Source organism: Apteryx rowi, unplaced genomic scaffold (assembly GCF_003343035.1).
Source record: "Apteryx rowi isolate R43461 unplaced genomic scaffold, aptRow1 scaffold_262, whole genome shotgun sequence".
Taxonomy (NCBI): Eukaryota; Metazoa; Chordata; class Aves; order Apterygiformes; family Apterygidae; genus Apteryx; species Apteryx rowi.
The window spans coordinates 224,410-244,077 of record NW_020448997.1 but is presented as its reverse complement, the minus strand read 5'-3'; the positions used below and the strand labels follow the sequence as shown (position 1 = coordinate 244,077).

At 40.1% G+C, this 19,668-nt stretch overlaps 1 protein-coding gene across 5 annotated transcripts in view; it reads right to left on the bottom strand.

The window, feature by feature from the left end:
* The window catches only part of LHFPL2 (LHFPL tetraspan subfamily member 2), an 85,213-nt gene that overhangs the window by 18,444 nt on the left and 47,101 nt on the right, over positions 1-19,668 (bottom strand). Inside the window, exon 3 of one of the 5 annotated variants that reach the window (XM_026067787.1) lies at positions 14,613-14,757. The exons of 3 other annotated variants lie outside the window; for them this stretch is intronic. The gene's annotated coding sequence lies outside the window, so the exon portion shown is untranslated. Of the gene's footprint in view, positions 1-14,320; positions 14,342-14,612; positions 14,758-19,668 lie in introns of those variants that run through there. One more of the 5 variants, XM_026067790.1, reaches the window with a different exon arrangement.

Genomic DNA, 19,668 nt, shown 5'->3' with positions numbered 1-19,668 from the left:
ATGCCACCAGCTGAATTTTGTCTCCCTCACTTCTATGTTACCTCATAGCCTGTTTTTTTCTGATATATCCTCCTGCATATTTTCCTGATATTTTACATTTGACATGGCTTAGAGTAGATTTCACAACTTTCAACTTCTCTATTACCACCGGTAAACTTGAGAAACATATCAAAGTACTTGAAAGAGAACTTAGTCTACAGTGCATATGTCTGGCAACGAGGCAACTCATTTCATAGGCTTTATTAGGTAAATTATTAAAGTTTACTAAGTTGCATGTTAAAAAAGGCATAACATATTTATTTGTGCTTTTAGTTGCACTAAGACAATAGTTCAGATCACTTTCCATTTTTCTGGAGTAGCTGAGAAGAACATGAAGTCTTCAATCAGCCTGACACGCTGATGACTCCAATACACCCTTTGTAATAACAGAGAGCTGACGTGTTAGTCTGCCAAAAGTAGTTAATTCTCTCAGTATTTCCACTTTAAATAACAAGTGGAATGGAGGGAAAATCCACTACAATCCTACATTCTTCTGATGTCATCAGCACTATTAAGAGAGAAATTAACAGAAAATCTCTTTGGGCGTTTGGGATTTTTTTTTGTTTTGATTAAAGAGAAGTTCCAAAAGGGTCTAGAATCTGTATTTCTGTGCAAGAAAACCATGTAAACCCCTTGTCTTCGCAATTATCCTTTTTCACTACAGGTGCAAGGGAAGAAAACAGTTAAAAGGCCTCCTTAGCTGAGCTTACTCTGTTCCTGCTAAACATAATAAAATACTGTTTCTAGAATGAGATACTGTTTATAGATGAGAACAAAGTTCTTATTTACTTAAAGAGGTGGAAATTCCAGATGAACATTGGGAGCCATAAAACATACGGCACTGATAAGAAATGTTCGATGTGTATTAGAATGAGAAGGGAAAGTCCACACAATTGAGTTCTTTCCCATTTTAAAAACAAGTGAACTGGTAACACTCTGAAACACAGTATCTCCAGGAAAGTCAATACATTAGCAAAAATAGCCTAGTCAAAAAATGATATGGAGGTAGTGTCAAATCTTAATACTTTACTAGAACATACACTTCCCAAAGCAACATACCAAAACTTCTATATGTAACACATGAAAGTTAATAAAGGTCACCATTAACTATAGTTTAAGAAAATATACTTAGCTTTCAAATTAAACCTGCACAATTCAGCTGTTCCCAGATGACCAGTACTTTATTCCATTATGAAACATATTTCCAGAACAAAATATCATGAACGTGTGAATTCACAGAAGTGCTTCTGCATAAATTTATTCTTGTGCAAGTGATGCCTCGAAGGGGAACACCGCTCGCCTGCAACTCCTTTTAGGAGCAAGCAGACAGAAGCCTGCACAGCATATCAGATCAGAGGAGCGGCAGGGGCATTGCTCATTGGTGAGACTTGCCAGATATAGGTTGTAGATAAAGCCCTGGAGATAATTTACAGTTCAGACATGCTTGTGTAGTTAACCTTTTCCTTCCAAAGCACACTGCCTTCAGTTCGTAGATGAAGTTAACCAATTCTCACATTGCTGCTATCAGAAACTTTATGTCGTGCCTCCAAGTCTTTTCAGCAATAGATGTCACTACATAATGCTGTACTTCATGAAGCTTCCCGCCAGCACCCTGCTCACCCCTCTTCTCCCACTCTTTGCTTGATAAACTCAAGCTGTGTTCTCGTGAGGCTGAAAATTAACTGTTTATTCCTCCTCTCAGTTTTCTGTCCCTTGGCAAGTTTTCTCCATACTAGAACTGCATGTTCTTCACAGCACGCCACTCAATATCCACTTCCGAATGACTGTCAAAATATTTGCTTTGACAATCCAAATTCAACACACATACCAGGGCTTCTATATTACCCCTTCTATATTAACTCATTCAAAAAAATTCTCACTAAGAAAGCAGCCTTCTTCTCTTAGGTTCACCCCTTAGACATTTAGGCCTCTCCTCATGTTACTGTTGTTACTATCGCATGCAGCTGGGCAGGGCCTGAAGGAAGCCACCTGTGCTGAGCAACAGGCTGCGCCAGAGGAAGCGGCAGCCCCGGTACGGCGAGGGCTCGCGTGAGCCACGGGCCAAGCCAGGCCACAGCTCGGCGGCACAAGGGCCCCCGCGGCGCAGGCTGCCCGGGCTCTTCGCAGCCTCCCTCCTGGCCCACTCTGCCACACAACCTGGCACAGCTCCCTGAGGCACTCTAAGCCACACCGATAAAGTTATCCAGGTTACTCTTTTTTCGGAGGAGACAGAAGGTTTTTTTTTTTAAATAAGGTCATTTCAGCAAACCAGTTTACAGTATGGCCCCCAAGAAATAAACTGTGGCAGCAGCAAACTCTGATGCTGCAGCAGGAACAAGCGGCAAAAGGACCCTCAACCCGTTCTCATTGCCAAAGCCAAAACACCACAGCCCGACACCTTCAGTCTCRCTCACGCTCTTCCCTGAACCATATTCGCAATACAGCTCTGCCTTAAGTGAACTCTATTAGAGCTAAAAGACATAAGTGAGTACGTAGGATCCTCACGGCATTCAGAGTGGATAAAACCGAGTTCTTGAAAGCAAGGACTAACCATCTTTGGGTTATTTTAATCACACAAAGCAAACTATCTTAAAATATCACTAAAACTGCCTTCCTTTTTAGACACAATTTTGACTGCCAGATATTCTGTCTGTTACATTACACATTTCTAGCTAAGAATATCCAACTGTTGCCTTTTAGTGAGAAAACTCTACTCATCTTTTACTACATAATATTGCTATATGTTAAGTAAATAGGTAAGACCTTTCTATTTTTCTGAATTAGATGAAGAAACACACTTGCCTCCATTTTGCTTACACTGCCAAAACTAAAAAGTTAGAAGCTGAGCCAAATTATAATATCTGAATTAAGGACTTGATTTTAAATTTTAGAGACATTGAGCTGCAGAGTTTTGCTTTGGCATATCATGCAGATAGGAAGGAACAGCTGCAAAGTTTAAATCTGAGTCAACCACATACCGCTGTTGTTTATTTTAAAAAGGTGTCCTACAAGCAAAGTACAAGAGACCTGCAAGTACCTTTCTGCACTATGTTATGGCCAGTTCTCTATATCCCCCATATGGTTTTGACTGGAGACAGAGGGTTCACACTAAACCTTGGAAATCAGCTTTCCCCCTTCCCAGCCTGATTCTGTCAGTTCAAGAGCAAGAATAAATCATCTTTAGATAAGTGGCTTTTGGCTTGGCTTAAACAAATAGCTGAATGGAAGGCCACACAGACTGCTGAAACAGTCCCAATTTATAAAATAAATGCTGGCACAATTAGACCTTTTCTTCTAAAGTTTGGTATAGTCCAAAACAACTATGCAGAGGAATTTCTAAACTTTGTTTACAAAACACAAGCTTGAGCATCTTAGAACTTAAAATGTGCAAAACTTGCAAGCCTGGGTCCTGCTTTCCCTGAAACACTGTTCATTAGCAGTGATAAACATTGAGAGAATGCTTTGAACTGTGAGAGTGGAAGTAGCTGCTAGTTATGATGATGTCTGCAAACCCACTATTTAAAACAAACACAGAGAGGCTCATAGGCTAAGACTCAGTTACCTCAAGTTGCCCCCCGGGTCAGTGTGAGCCCCGCTCCATGCAGCTGCCGGCCCTCGGTGCTGCCGGATGAGCCGGCCACCATCGGTCCCCCTGCCTGGGAGAGCAAGTCAGCCACCAGATCACAGAGGTAGGAGGGACTACACTTGTGAGGGAGAGTGTGGGAAGAGGATTAGCGATGATTCATTTTCTGGGTGAGTGATAAATGGAAAATAGCTTTATTATCCCAGGGACTGAAAAGGAAGAGGAGAGCATTTACTGAGAAACAGCAGCCGCAAACTGAGAGGGATGAGGAAAAAGAAAATGCAAGGAAGCAAGAGGAAAAAATAGTTGCCATATGCACTTGGTAAAGGATGGATCAGTGGTGGTGCCACTTCTCCCGTTTCATTCCCCTCGCAGTGTGCTGCCTGTTCCTCCAGAAGGGCTGCCTGGGAGGAGAGGTCAAGTTCCTGCCAACAAACTTCCAGGTCAGCCTTCGAAGGCCTGCACCAACAAGCGATTTCTCAGATGGTGCCACCATGAACACCAACTCCTCTTGCCGGTGGCGCACCTCTACATTTCTATCCCCACATGCTTATACGTGACTCCAAGTGTAAGAAGACGTACCTTCATCACACTCCCCTGCCACAGGAGACCAGAGGAGAGGATCAGGACTGAACTTAAGGAAAGAGCAGTTGTCACAAAAGCTCAGCACAAGCCGCCTCTGCCGGCCACGCAGGGCTCTGCTGGCGCTAGCTGCTCTGTGGGAAGTGGTGCATACCTACCACTGAAAGCACCTGCACCTAGAAGAGAGAAGGGCACTCGGACATCTTCAGTGTGATGGGTTTGCGTGTGGGTTTTTGTTTTTTTTTTTAATTCAACACCTTTCATAGAGTTCATCAGAAATCTTCAGTCTCACATAACGAAACAGGAGAAAGTGCTTTAAAACTGAAGTGGTTGCACAGCCCCAGACAAACACATAGCATAAGCAAAGGATTCCCTTCCCCTCCATCCACCTTCTTGTTTTCACCAAATTATTCCCTACTAAAATAACATTCCATATGAAGAACAGAACTTGTTACGTGGAGAACAGAAAGCAAACTGTTGATTAGACTTCACTTGTGAAGTTAAAAAAAAAAACAGAGAGCAAAAATTTGCATATATCATAAATATTTAACTGTTATAAAGCTGCAAAGGCACACTAATGTGTGCATTATTGTGACAGCCTGTTGAAAAGATGCCATATTCTGCTCAGACAGATGCAGTTCGCTGGTAATAGAAGGAATGTAGACTTACAATACATCATGTCTTAATCCTGTCGGCATGATATAAGATGTGAAATGTAACTAAAATATTTTGCAAAATTGTTAAAACTCACTGAAGTACCATAATCGGTTCCATATTTCCTTTCCTTTTATTTGAATTATGCCCTGTTTATTTCAGCCTTTTCTTATCAAAGACAGCGCTTGTGGATGTGAAATCTTAAATTAATCTCTCTAGCCCTCATGTGCCCAAATTCTATGTATGCCAACAGGTAAAGAGAAAAAGCTGACAGTGAATGTTCTCCTGAGGCAGTGCGAGTAGGTTACTTCATCCCATCTTGCTAGCAGGCTTTTTACTACTGAGCTATGAAAAATGCCATCTAATTACAGGTGGGAATGAGAGAACGAGAGTTTCCAAATTTTCAGACCAACTGAAGGGGAGGTTTAAACACAGGATTCGTTTCCTTCTTTCCTCATCCAGACAAAACTTTGCATATTGCCCCCCCACTGAGAGATCAACTAACTTGGATTTTCAGCATCTCCAAGTCTGAACTGCAAATTCTCAAGCAGGAGATTTGTTCCATTGCTCCTTATTTATTGACTTACAAAATTCCTTAAACCTACAGCCATTACACTATGTTTTGAAAACTTATCTGAGATCTGCTGTAATTCCAAAATTTATTAAAACTTACAAGGCAAAGAAAAGCTAATGTGTAGTATTTCTATTGTTGGTATCTCAAGAGAAAATTACACATCACATAAAAAATCATCACTAAGGGAGCAATCTTGGCTACAATTCCTGATAGCCTAACTCTTCAGGAATTTACCAACGGGGAGCGGACCAGTGAGTTTGCTTTGCTTCATTCCTCACTAGGTCACTGAAGTCACAATATTCAAAGAGTCTCATCTTAAGCCCCCTTTCTCGGTTACCTACAGTATTACATCTGTCAAGCAGACCCAGATTATTCACTGTGTTGTAATTAGTTCTTATAACAACCCTAATTACAACTTCTAAAGGATTTTTGGAGAGAGGAGGGAGAATGGGTGGCTAGAAGGAAAATGGGAAGTCAGGAGGAAAGTACTGCTAATATTTGGTAGCAAAGAAATCCTTGCTATTTTTGTACTAAGGGTTTTTACCTTAAAAGGAAGCTAGGCTTTTGCTGTTTAAATAGTTAATAGTGTGTACATGAGCTAGAGCATCAGCCCAGAAAAACTTGGAATCTGTTCTTGTGTAAAGCAATTTACTCCATGAGTTCATTGTGACAGATTTGGAACTGCTTTTAATTATTTATGAATATTGTATTAAGTTATTTATTATACAAATATACTGGTTATTGTTTAATAAGAGGCTGGTGAAAAAAACAATCAGGAAAGGAAAGAATGACTCAATTATGCCACTTCTTAGCAAACACTGGAGAAACACTGCTTGCTGAAAAGACAATACTAAGACAGGAAAGACCTCGTGAATGCAAGAGATCAAAGACACTATGGCTGTTTAGGAAGGAACAGTCTCTCAAATGGAAGGGAAGAGAAGTTGTTTTGGACAAACAAGCTTAAGAAATAGGTGCCTGCTGAAGGCACCTGTTAAGATTGGCCTGCTTGGATCACCATCTTGGGCCCTTATGTCTTTAGACAAGACAGACACACCTGAAAACAGCCTTTGCTCCTATTCTTAAGCAAACACCACATTAATTTTAAAAATTATCAAAGGGAAACTGGTGCCACTTCTCCTTTACAGTTGTGGCTGTGTTAGCACAGCAAACACAACAGTTAGCCTTCAGCCTGGCCTAACATGTGCAGGTGGGTCACTCTTTTACTACCACAAGAGCTAAGGACCAAGGAGGTCTCAAAGTGCAGCAATCCTGTAATCATATTTTCCACCAACTATTACTCATTGCATATACCTGTAAACAATCTTTTATGTCAGTCCCTGCAGACAGCCTCTAGTTAACAAGTCACATCACAGGTATCCACCACTCTCCTGGTCGCACCGCTTAACGTCCCCATGATGCTGAAGGAACTGTGGGTCAGAACAACACAGCTCAGCGAACTGCCCACCTAGAAGATCAATTACAGATGAGCCCGGGAGATGGAGAACCTGTCATGTTTCAAAATGCATATATTCATTTAATTTTCTCTTAATTCAAACTGAAAATGAAACATCCTTCAAAAAAAATCAATACAGACTAGTGACTCAGCACAGTAACCTGTACAAACTGGCGTACGTCACAGGAACATCCCTCTTGAACAAATACTATCATTTCTTTGGACCTAGAGCAAAGGGGAATCAGCAATGACTCAAGATAACTTAAATATGTCATAAAAGATCAGAACTGTCATATTTCCATACAAAAAAATGTGTGTAGACATCTGAAATATCTGGACACTACCTACATCACATAACCTGAAAAAAGCTTATGAAAATCCATTTCTTTATTCTGAAAAAAGGCAATACATATCTGCAAATATCTACTGAACATGTATTTTAAGCATTGGTAATGGCTAACCACTTAACCATAGCTGAGAAAGAACAATAGAAATGTGTCCAATACTGTATATTTCATTAATTAATAATGACGGGAATGCTATGTTTAGTTCTGGTCTCAAACTTAAAAAGGAAGCTCACTGCAAAAAGCTTGGGAAAATCTAAAATAATAAGTCAAATTCTGGAAAACCCATTTTAGAGCAAGAGATTAAAAGAAATAGACTGCTTATTTTAGCAAATGGATTCAGTTCTAAAATCAACTTTGCCAGAAGCTAAGCTGAGCCATGTACAAAATTCTGTGGCTTGTCTTATGCCTTTTGACTTGTTAGAGACTAGGTAATCACAACAGTCCTTTTCTGTTGTTAAATGTATACAACTGTTACAATTAAAAACTAATATAATTAATTAAAAGCTGAAAAGGGTTAAAGGAAAAAAGAAATCAACAGTTCCATCTTTCTCAACTTTTATTCTCTGAAAATGCTCTGTCATCTCTTTGCTGATGATGTTCTACTATTTGTATCACAGTTGCTCTTAATGCACACTTAATGCAAGTGTCGTTCCAAATTAAAATTGGATCTGCGTGGGGTTATGCACATACAGCAAGGAACTGCTGCACCTTCATGCCATCTAGATACATAAAAAATAAAAGGAGGAAGGCATTATCACTGTCCTAATTTCCCAGATGAGGTGTTCCTCAGTCATACAAAGAAGTGTGCAGCAATGCTGGGAACTGAACCTGAATACCGCTATTACGGACTCTTCACCTTTAGGGTTTTGATAAGCTTCTCACTGTCATGCAGCATGCCAACAGCTTTCCTTGTCACCTTTGGAAGACAATCTTCTCTAGTTTCTCTGTCACTTTGAATCTTGAGCCTTGACTCACTGCCTACAAGAGTATCCCTGATTCTCTATTAATTATGACCAAGGACAAATGATACCAAAGGGAATGATCACATCTCCAGCAGTGACTTTAATCTGCTTGATCAGTGAGAAATAGTTCTATTATTAACCTGTGATTTTTTTCCCTACAATTTTCCACTGTTGAAATAGACAACTCCCACAGCAACAGTCCATGGCAGCTTGTCCATCGCATCAGGAAACACAGATTCACCTGCAAAGAAACAAACTCACCTAATAGTGTTAGCTGCTTCTCTAAAATACGTAGGTACAAATTACATAATTTATCTTCCATTTCCTAAATGCCCTCCTAGAAAACCAATTCATTTCATTATGGACAAAATTAAATAGATCTGACTAAACCAGTAATAGCAGTTATGAACAAAGAGAAAATAAGATCATATAGACCAGACGTTTATTTAAACATCAGAAATCTACTCATAATCTTACATTGCTAATCCACAAAGGTCTTTCCACATCCCAGCTTCAGCTGTGCACTGTGCTAACATTTGTATACGTTGCTGCTCACAGTTTTTACACAATACATAACTCAGTTATGTTCTGATACAAACTACCTAGTTCATGTAGCTGCACATTTGTCTTTAAGAAAGTTCATCAGATTCTTCAGGTGGGCTTTTCAGCACTGTTGCTTTGATTTAGACTGTAAGGCTCTGCACTGGAAAACCACAATGCTTGATGTTGATCATTGCCGCTGCAATACTGGCCTCAAAGTCTGGCAGAGCATGCTCTTCTGCCAGCCTTTGCCCATTTGGGTATGTCAGGACCCTTGAATTTATGGTTCAGATAAAGCCCTCAAAAAGACCATTTGAGAAATTATCCAAAAAGGATAATTCAAAGCAAAGCTTCAAAGCAAGTATACAGTGAAAGAAAGAGTTGTAATGAATAACATAAAAAAAAAAAAAAAAAACACCCAACCACCTAACCTAGCTAGTCCCTCCAACCAGCCCTCCTCTCCCATTAGAAAGACTGAAGATTAAATTAGCTAAAACCTGTGTCAGCAGGTTCATACTCAGTTCATTTCACATCATCGTAGAGACTTTTTTTGTAAGTTTACAAGACACTTTGTAGGTCACTGATACGGACCAGGTTGCCAGCCTGAAATTTATAGCAACCATGTTTTCAAAACTGGGTATTTAAAACAAGACAGTAAAACAAGCCCTCTCCAGAGCACCCGTCTCTTCCAACCCCTTGCTAGCGCTTGTCCAGCCTCCCAGAGCAGCACGGCTCACCAGTACGCACTGGTGCGCAGCACCTCCCCGGCATTCACCAGCTCACACGCAGCGGGGAAAGCTGCCCAATTAAAGCAGGGGTTTCCCGTGGGCTGCTCTATGTCCGGTTGTTCTGCTACGACAGGACAGCTCGAGGCTGAGCAACAGTTTCAAAGAATACCTCAGAGAGAGGAGAGGCTTCTGACCACGTTCTTTCCCAGACAGGCCTTCCAATTTTGGGGAAGCACAGGCAATTTCCACTTTTTAGTAGATCTGAATTTGAGACTGGACTCAGCTGCTACAAGATTTATGATTCTCCTACAACAGACTTTGTGTCTCACGATGCACGCACAAAGGGTTGATCCTACTACAGATTTGGGGAGTGCAGTATTACATTGGGAATTTGGGACAAACATTCGCTGGTAACAGGAATGTGACCATTTACTCTGACCCGTGAAAGGAGCTTAACTCAGGTATTCAAAAGGTTAAAGAAAACTATCTGCTTCCTACTTGGATAACTTCACCTAGCATCTAATGACCATGAATCTTTATTTGATAAAAACTTTGTTTTCAGTTCTCATAACAAGCTCTCCCATCTCTAAAAATTCAACAGTGTTAAGGTGCAGTTCCTAAAAATCTTAGCTCTAAAGATGAGATCATTCTATCAAATGGCTAAAAATGGCTAATTTGTGAATTTTAAAATTAATAGTTTGTTATTGCTTTAAAATACTTTTTTTGGAAAGTCCTCCACCAAATTTTTTGTACAAGAGCCAAATTGATTGGTTTTGATATTTGAGCATTTAGTTTTCTATAATACTTAATAGTATAGTACACGAATAGTGTAAAGTTACAATACTAAGTCAGTTCTGGTGATGTGAACTGGCATCCTTCTGTGGAAACGCAAGGAACTACACCAGCCGAGAGCAGCTGGGGCATGCACCGCTACCCCTACCTCAGCCAGCTGGGGCAAGAAGGAAGAGGGGACCACACGAGTAACCTTAGCGCTTGCCTGCTGCAGATGTCACGTCACCTTCCTGCACATTCAAACCAATTCTCTTCTCTTTGCTTTTCCTTCTTTACAACATCAGTGCTTCTCAGGGGCTGCCACTTGTCATGGGATAAATGTGTAATTCTGTGAGCAGCAAAACCATTGCTGCTTGACTTATAACTCCAACTTCAGTGCTTGTGCAGACCTTTTAGGGAGAAATACAGGTTGAGTTGAGATAAGAACTGTTTCCTCAGGGAAGGTATGAGATATCTGGGCAAAAGAAGAACCATGTCTCCCAAAATCTAAGAAAATTAGTATTTTTGAGGCCCCTATCCTCTATTCTCATCAAATGTGACTGAAATCAGACAACATTTCAAAAGGTACAGGCAAAATTATTATCAGACCCAGGCAGCATTAGTACTCTCGTATATATATATATGTGTGTGTGTATGTATACACACATATGTATACATATATACCAATATGTATGTATACACACACACACGTGTGTATGTGTGTGTGTATATATATATGAAATGTATATATATAAATATATATGAAATCAGCCTAAAAAGTGATTTGCTCTGTAAATTCCTTTTTTTTTTTTTTTTAACAAAATGTTTAGCCCTATGTTCCCTCACTGTTGAGTAATAAAGTTATGAGACTGGTCCAAAGAGGTAGAAGAGAAAAAAGCAAAACAAAATGAAACAGACTACCTAAATGTGCAGAGGACACAGATAGGCAGGTAGAGAGCAAAAGGTCAACACTATCAGGTCAGCAGCCAGCTTCCTTTGCCAGCAGGGTTTTGTTTTGAACGAAACATTGCTTAACACGCTGAAATGCTTTCCAATGGCTGCTAACTGCCACCCTTTCCTGAGCTTCACAACTTTGATACTGTGTGAACTCTGGCTGTGTGACACGTAGTATATGTAATACAAAACTATAACTACAAAAAGCTTGGAAACATTTTTTCCCTATAAAATATCTTTCTATTCTTCCAACATAAAAGTTGAATCAGGAGATTTATTTATTTTTCATTAAAACAGAGGAAAAAAACCAGGAAACACTGAAGATCTTACTTTATGTAGAGATTAATACTAAAAGTAGTTATATAAAAGATCTAAGCTTCCTAACAGTTGAACTTCAACACGATGATCATCACCTCAAAGCACTAAGGGGGGGGGGGGAAAAAAAAAAAGGGTTTCAAAAAGGGTTTCAAATTCTACCAACCACTCAATAAATCAAAATGGAAACAAAGCAGCTTTCATGCACATCAAGACTATGCTGTCAACTACCCTCCCAGGCTCCAAGCACTGTGGGATAAATAGCTTTTGCAATACACCAGAAAAGCAACAAGTTTGAAACTCTTGGGCCAAAACAGCACAGCAGGCTCCTCTTTCTCATTCATATCAAAAGATATTCAATTCTCCATAGAAGTGTAGAGAAAATGTATTAATCTGTGTTCAGTGAATGTTATCTTAGGTAAATAAAAGGTAAGGGGTTATTTTTATATGTGTGCGTCTGTGTGTGCGCGTCTGTGTGTGCGCGTCTGTGTGTGTGTGTGTGTGTGTGTGTGTGTGTGTGTGGTTTTTTTAAAAGAACTTTAATTCATTGTCTACAATAAAAGTTGACAGATAAGTTTTGTGTTTTACACAGAATAGATTCTAAAAATACCCTGGTTGACTATATTTTGTTTAGAGCTAGTTTTGCAATCATTTCACTTTCTGCTTTGGGGCAAGATAGAAGTTTTGAAGTAAAAAACAAAACAAAACAAAAAACCCCCCAAAGGGATAAGTAAAATACAAGTGCCTTTTCACTGGAAAATTAAAAAGAAAAAAAAACCAAACAAGTTGAACCAACCCTTTTGGGTCTTTGCTCTTGGAATCTCTTTTGCCTGTGTATCCTCTAGGCTGTCAATATGACCCAGGAGTAAGAGCAGAAGCTCTCAAAGCTTGTCTGAGGAGCCTGGTCTGTTTTGCAGCACTGCCAGAATATGCTACAAGATCTAACTGGACTGACTCACTCCTTTGGATAATGATCTCATCTGAACTGAAGCTGTGAAAATATCAAGTGACTTGAGATGACTGTTGCAAAATTATTTTGCAGCTCTCCTAGAAAGAGGCCTTTGCTGGATGACAGAGATGAGACTCGTAAAGTAGATACTCCTGGTGATGCACCCAGACCCCTGGCCTGGTGCAAGCAGGCAGCTAGGTCAGAGCTGTCATCAGCACTGCAGGGGTCCCTCTGCAGCAGGCCATCTTCTTTCAGCTGCTCTTCATGCCCCACACCCCTTATTGGTCCTCCCAGGAAGCACTGAAGTACTCTGCCCTTGCGGGGCTGAGATCCACCTCAATTCCTTGCCTGTGTATTTGGAGCAACGCTCTGATGACCAGGCTTTGATAGCAAAGCTATTGTCACTGGCTTCATTGCTGGCATCTCTACTGCTAGTGGTGCCTGCTTTGGTATTGAGTCTTTTCATAGCAATACTTCAAAACGCTGCCTGAACAGCTCTGGAGCTCTCAGAGAGCACCAGAGAAGACAGCTTGTCTTTCACCAAAATTCGCATGCTTGCCTCCTTTGGACTGAAAGACATCTCCACAGACTGCAGAAGGAGATGAATTGCAATTGTGCTCCCCGGTGTTCACAGTGTGTATCACCGACCACAAGAACACCCACATCTGTTTACTGTAGGGGTTTATCCTTTTTTCACTGGAACTAAAATCTGCTGCCCTATACAGGGAAGGCCATATAACTGGCAGAAGGAACTATATATATCAGTATTAACTCCAGGTAGGTTAACATAAAATTATCAGAAAAACTGTAAAGCATTTTGTAGAGTTTGGGAAGATTCTATTGATCTAGGACACTCCCCAAATTTTGACTTCTAACTGCAGTTTAGAATAAGGAGCTGCAGAGTGTTGCAGCAATGTTTCTCTTGACATCCATGTGCTGGAGCCAGATACTGCTTACAGCACACATGTAGCCCTCATTTTGCTTGTTATTCCACAGACACTGTGTGTGTGAAGGTTTAATAGCAGTTGAAAATGGAATGAAATATGTTGCAAGAAGAACTTTTATTTAACTCCTTTCCTCATATGTGGAAAACCTTTTGTGTACCAGATTTTGTTTTCTTTATGAGCAGTTACCGTAAGACTATATGAAAAGGTACTTGGGAAGCTGGTTGGTTTGTTTGTAGAAAAAGCAAAAAACATGACAGGTTAGGTTAGATTAGGCATGTGTGTCTGAAATGTAAAAGTAACATGGTGGTCACACTTACACCTAGTAAAAACAATCCTCTCCCTTGTTTTCAAACCAATATTTATGTTTAAGTTTTTTGGGTTTTTTTACAGGAAGCCATAAAAAGAAACAATAAGCAGAAAGTACTTAAACCACAAGCGAATGCAAGGAAGAGATAAGGTGAAATGCTAAAAATAAATCTGGAGCAGTTGCAAGCGTGGTGAGGAAGGAAAGTAACAGTAAAACATCCAAGTCTTTATGCAAATATGGTTAAAAAAAGAATATAAAAAAGAAATAGGAATCAGCTGGTGAGAGGAAGAGAGCAGTGGAACAAAGCTCACTCCTGGAAGGCAAACACAAACTGCTACGATAACCTGTGCAGGAAAGCTGGAGACACGAGAGAAGGTCAAAGCACTACTACTATATGCAAAGAAAACAAGAGTGTGGTAAGGCGAAGAGGAAGGCCAAAGTGAAGCCCATTCAGCTGCACCTGTGACGACTGGCTCATTCGGGCGGGCTCCAAGGGCCTGGCTGCTGAGCACCAGCGCAGAGAGCCTGTGCCGCTCTCCGAGGGCACCACAGCAGGGCAGCGCCGCACCACCACCCCTCCGTGACTACCCAGAGGAAAAATAAGCTCTGCCTGACCTGCGGCAGCTCTGACGAGATCAGGTGTCCCCGCACCGGCTCCTTGTCAGCTTTGGCGCAGGGAAGCAGCTGGGCTGGCAGCACGTGCGGTGGTGCTGGACTGCGCCCAGGAGAAGGCTTCCCAAAGCGCGAACGGAGACAGACACTCCCATAGCTCTGGAGGGCTCTGCTCTGGCCCTAAAGGGCTCTTTCTGGGCTACAGACAACTGCATGGCGCCCGTGTCCCTGCCTGTTCCTCAGTCCGTCCCCCGTAGGCGCATTAGCAGTTTCGGCATTGCCCAGAGTTTCTCACCGTTTTCCAAGAGTTGAAACGAGCCTGCTGTCCGACACGCTGATCTTGTCCCTCAGCATACAGAGGCCAGTCATCCTCAAGCCACAAGGATTTGACCATTAAAGCAGAGATGTGGTGGACTGGGGGGTTAAGTCTTAATAATAACCTAAGAATATAAGACATAAGGTTTGCAGGGAGAAACTCGCACGTAAGTGGCAGAATAAATGAGCAGTTGCTGAGGACAGAGAAGAGTCAAAAAGGCATGAAAAGTTACAAAAAACCCCCACCATACCTAAGTGCTTTATGCCACTAATCAGTACAAAATATGAAAAAAGTAGAAGTTCCACGACACAAATGTTAAATGATGATCCAGGAGAGTGACACTGGATTTTACAGGAAGCCGTAGACAAACAGCAGATGACTGAAACGTATTCAAAAGAATGGTCAGCAATGGCTTGAACTTTGAAAACTCTTGAGGGATTTGTTTAAAAAAACAATAGTATAGAGGACTGGAACTTATCAAACATAGCACTAACCTTTGAACATGGAAGAATGTAAGGCTGGGGGGGAAAAAAAAAAAATCAGTCCAGCCCCAGCTAAGACCAAGAAATAGGACACCTATGAACTTTTGCAGAGAAATTCAAGGTGAAAAAAATTCCTACAAAAAAACCTCTTCAACCTATGAAGAACATGAGATTATGGAAACAAGTCTGATCTTCCCATAGCGTGTTCCCTCAGAATGACAGGCTAAAATCCAGAGCTTAAACTAATATTTCTTTTCTTTATTTATTATTTCTAGTTATCCCTCCATGCATTTTAAACTGTATTTTGTCTTCAGAAAATACAAGTGCACCGAAGACCACTGCTAAATACAACTTGTGTTAGACTTAACTTGCTACATGCCATTATCAAACCCCAAACAATCCCGTTTCCAGAGGGCAGACTACCATTTAAACACTCATAACTGAGGGAAGAAGCATTCAGGCGTTCAATACAGTTGTTATGATTCATAGGAGTTTTACCTAATACTGCAGTCATGTCCTTATGATCATTACGTGAGCAAATATAAATATTGCTTAGAAGCTGAAAATGATCCTAAACTTGATTCTGAAACAGTTCAAAAATAACTGTTTAGTAGCACAATACTGAGAAAAACAAGGATGACTTCTACATTTCTCTTCTGCTTTCTGAGACAGCAAAGGAAAAGGTCAAGCATTACTTCAGATTTGTTGGTACTGCACTGCTGTACTGCACTAAAGTGGTAGTTAATCCCTCAAGAACAAGTGATGTCTTTGCAAGACAAGGCATGGGAACAATTAACAAAGAAAACCTTTCCTCGCCTTTGCCCCCTCCTCTCCCTCTGTAGACAGAAGTCATATTTGCATTGATACCAGGACAACAGGGGACATTATAATACTTCACCTACTGCACCACTTCTTAAAAGCACCTGTGCTGACTTTAAAAACATACTTAGTTCCTTGTGTAAGTTAGCATATAAAGAACATACCTTTTAAAAACTATTGCCTATATTTTGCTCAGGAGAGCAAAGCATTAGTGTAGAGCAAATTTTTATGTTAGACAGTAATACTACACAGTCATCTAATTTAATTCAAAGTTATGCTCCAACATAGTATGTCAAGGAGGCAAAAGTTATTCCAATGCTGATCGTGTTGCACATGCTGTCTAATAAATACACTGTAAAAAACAAACAGAGAGAAAATAGAGAAGGACCCCCCCACACAGATCCTCTTTTTTTTCAGGCACGAAAGCAAAAAATTAAACCCCATCTGATTTCAGCAGCAAAATCCAAGCAATACTCACTGGCATTTTCTGTTTGTTTGGCTTTATTTTAGAAAGGTTTGCCAGATATATGCTGCAGTAACTTGTATTGAATAACATTATTTAGCTCCCAGGGAAATATAATTGTAGCTTAAAGCACAAAACTAATACCAACTATGATGATGATCTTTCAACTGATAAAATGTTTCCATGTACCCACTACAATATTAAGACAATTCCCTTTTGTTAGCAACATTGTTTGATTTTGTTACCCAGAAGAAATTAATACACAATATAAAGGCTGCAGATATATCAGACTTCTCAACTAAAAGCAAAACTTTTAAAACTGTAAATAAATTTGCACAGATTTTTCCTGAGCAGAAAGATTTCATAGAATACATTTAGAAATGCTCAGCATAACTTGAAAAAAAATTTAACTTCATAGCCAGCATTTTATGAACTCATCATTTCCAGGAGGCTTGCCTTGTTATTTGATCACAGGAATACAAGCTTCTTTTGAGAATTAACATGCATCTACAAATGTAATCTTAGAAACAAAACAACAAACTGACTCAGTTACTATGTTTTCACTTAGATGGTCTGGTATTCAGGAAGCTAGGCTCTGATTAGTAACCATTGAGAAAGCCCTTGAAATGATGAGTGACCTTTTAAAAGTGCAGAAGAATAAACACATAACATGAAGTCACTGGAACACAGCTTCTTAAAGAAAACAGGTAATGGAGAAATTTAGTTCGGGTGAATGTTTCACTATGTGCCAGTCACATCCTGATTTTAATGTCCGGAACAGCACAAAAGACTGAGCACCACTCCTCTCTAAAAAACAGGAACGCTTGTTTTTCGTTTCACAGTTTAAGCAGATGTTTACACTATATTAACATTGCGCATATATAACACTAGAGGACTACCTCTTGCGTTGTACTAAGATATTCTGAGATGAGACAGTTGTTTCCTTAATGAGAAAGTACCAACAATTAGGAGATTTCAGAGACCCCATTCCCAAGAGAAATAGACATACCTGCAAAGACAATAAAAAGCATGTTTTGGCCAAAACTGATTAAATAAAAGGTAACCCTCATGAGCTCTCACTGTACGGGAGACATGTTCTTAAGCAGAGGAACAAAAGAGGTCTCCTTACAGAAAGAGAAGGCAGTAATTAGACATGCTTATAGGAATTACACATCATAAACACAATGAACTTGAAGTCTTGACACATATCAAGAACTAGGACTTAACTGCCACCAGTAAGACTGAATTAGAAAAAAGAGGAGAGCAGTAACAGAATACTGATGCAATTTGGAATAGCTTCCCTACTTTCTCAGCCAGGAATGGTATATGAGGAGGAGACATCCTTTGCTGTATATCAAGAATGTATGCATTTGCTCAGATATTCAGGAAATTGAAGACAAACAGATCTGGAATGTGTCTGGGTGAAGAAAAAAGGGCAAGAGAACAAAACAACCCCTACCTCAAAATTGTCGCATTCTCCCATTCCCAGTCAGGAGAGGATAAATGAGTTTTTGTTTTTATTTTAAAAAAGTACTTGAAGAATCCAGAAATGGTGGTAACACAGCACATTATTCAGTTATTTGTTGAAAGAACAACATAAAATAGCATGAAATCAAAAAGACAACATTCAATAAAGGCAAGGGCAACCTGCAAGAAAAAAAAATCAAATATTTAAGTACAGAGTGAAGAACAGCTAGCAGTACTACAGAAAAGGATTCAAGTGTAAAATGGGTCATAACTGAGTAGGAGTCAAAAGCCTGACAAGATGTGGAAAAAAAATAAAACTAAACTAAAAACTTCTAATTCAAGGATTTATTAATACAGGACACAGAAGGCAATGATTCCACTCACTTCCAGTGTTTTGCTCTACACTTTAGAAAAAGATGTAGACAAACTCGAGAGGTCAGAGGTCAGCAACAAGAATGTCCAAATACATAAAAAAAGTGACCCATGAAAGAAGATCTAAGGAGCATCAATTCATATGAAAGAGTAGATCTATAATAGGGTATTAACTGAGGTAACTAATACACTAGATTCCTAGAATCTAGTGCATTCCTAGAAACAATGCATAAACCAATGGCCTAACAGAAAGGTATTTTACCCAACAAACAATTTTGTCCTTAAATATGAGGCACTAGCTAGTTAGAGTCCTCTCAAAACTAAAGCAGCCATATGCAAACAGAATTGGGGAAAAAATGGGGAGGGAGGGAGGGTTAATGTAAAGAGTAAATTCAAAATCAATATATTGATTTTCTCTACCTTCCTCCCAGTTTCAAATTTCAGCAAGAGCTACAAAATCAGCTGTAGCTGGATTAAGCCCACATTCCTAGACAGAAGTGCAGCAAGAATTTCAGGGTGATTTGAAAAGAGTTTTCTTTCACAGTGCAATCAGTCAAACTCTAGATTCACACCCTTCACACAGCCAGCCTACAAACTACAGGATGACACACCAACCAAACCAAACTGGCAGTCAGTGCGTTTGTAGCGCACCTCCGCTGAGGTTCAGCTGCAAGGTGCTCCAGGGCACGGCACTGCACTGCACTGCCAGCCCAGGTGATGCACCGCTCAGAGTGCTCCAGAGCGGATGATAAAGCTGAACTTCATAACGCAATCTGCGGCTTGGCTTCCCGAGGCACTCGCAGTGCAGAGTGGGAATCAGAAACAAGGGCTTTGTACACCATCACAGCTCACGGATGTTTTCCTTGAAGTTTTAGTTACATTAACATAGAACGTCTTCACTTCTCACTCTCTAATAATTAAGGCTGCAGAAAATAACTAAAGTGTTAAAAAAAAAATTAACTGACACAGTTCTTTGCTGAAAAATTTCAAGCAGGGGGAAGGGCTCCCCCTTATAGGGAAGGGGGATGAAAGTTGCAGTTCAGCCTTAAACTGCAGCACAAATTCCCTTTATCTATCAAAATGTAAGTTCTGTCTAGCATAGAGATTGTTCAACATTTTCCACTCTTAAAATATGTTTTCATTGCTTACAACTTTACCAAAACAGCAGTTTGGGCTGAAACTTTCCATGCCAGATGCTTGCCTAAGGCTGAATTTTCTTGCACAAGTTTCAGCCAACATTTCAGATGTTTCAGAGAATGAGACTACATTTTGCAGCATTAAAACATTCTGGTGACCTTTTCTTCAAGGAGGTCAGAGATGGTGCTTGGGAGAAGTCATTCCTGTCAAATTTCAAATGTGCATTAGTTTGAAAGGAAGCAAGATCTGTAGTAAGAGATGACACTTTCTGTTAGATCAGCAGACAAATAACACA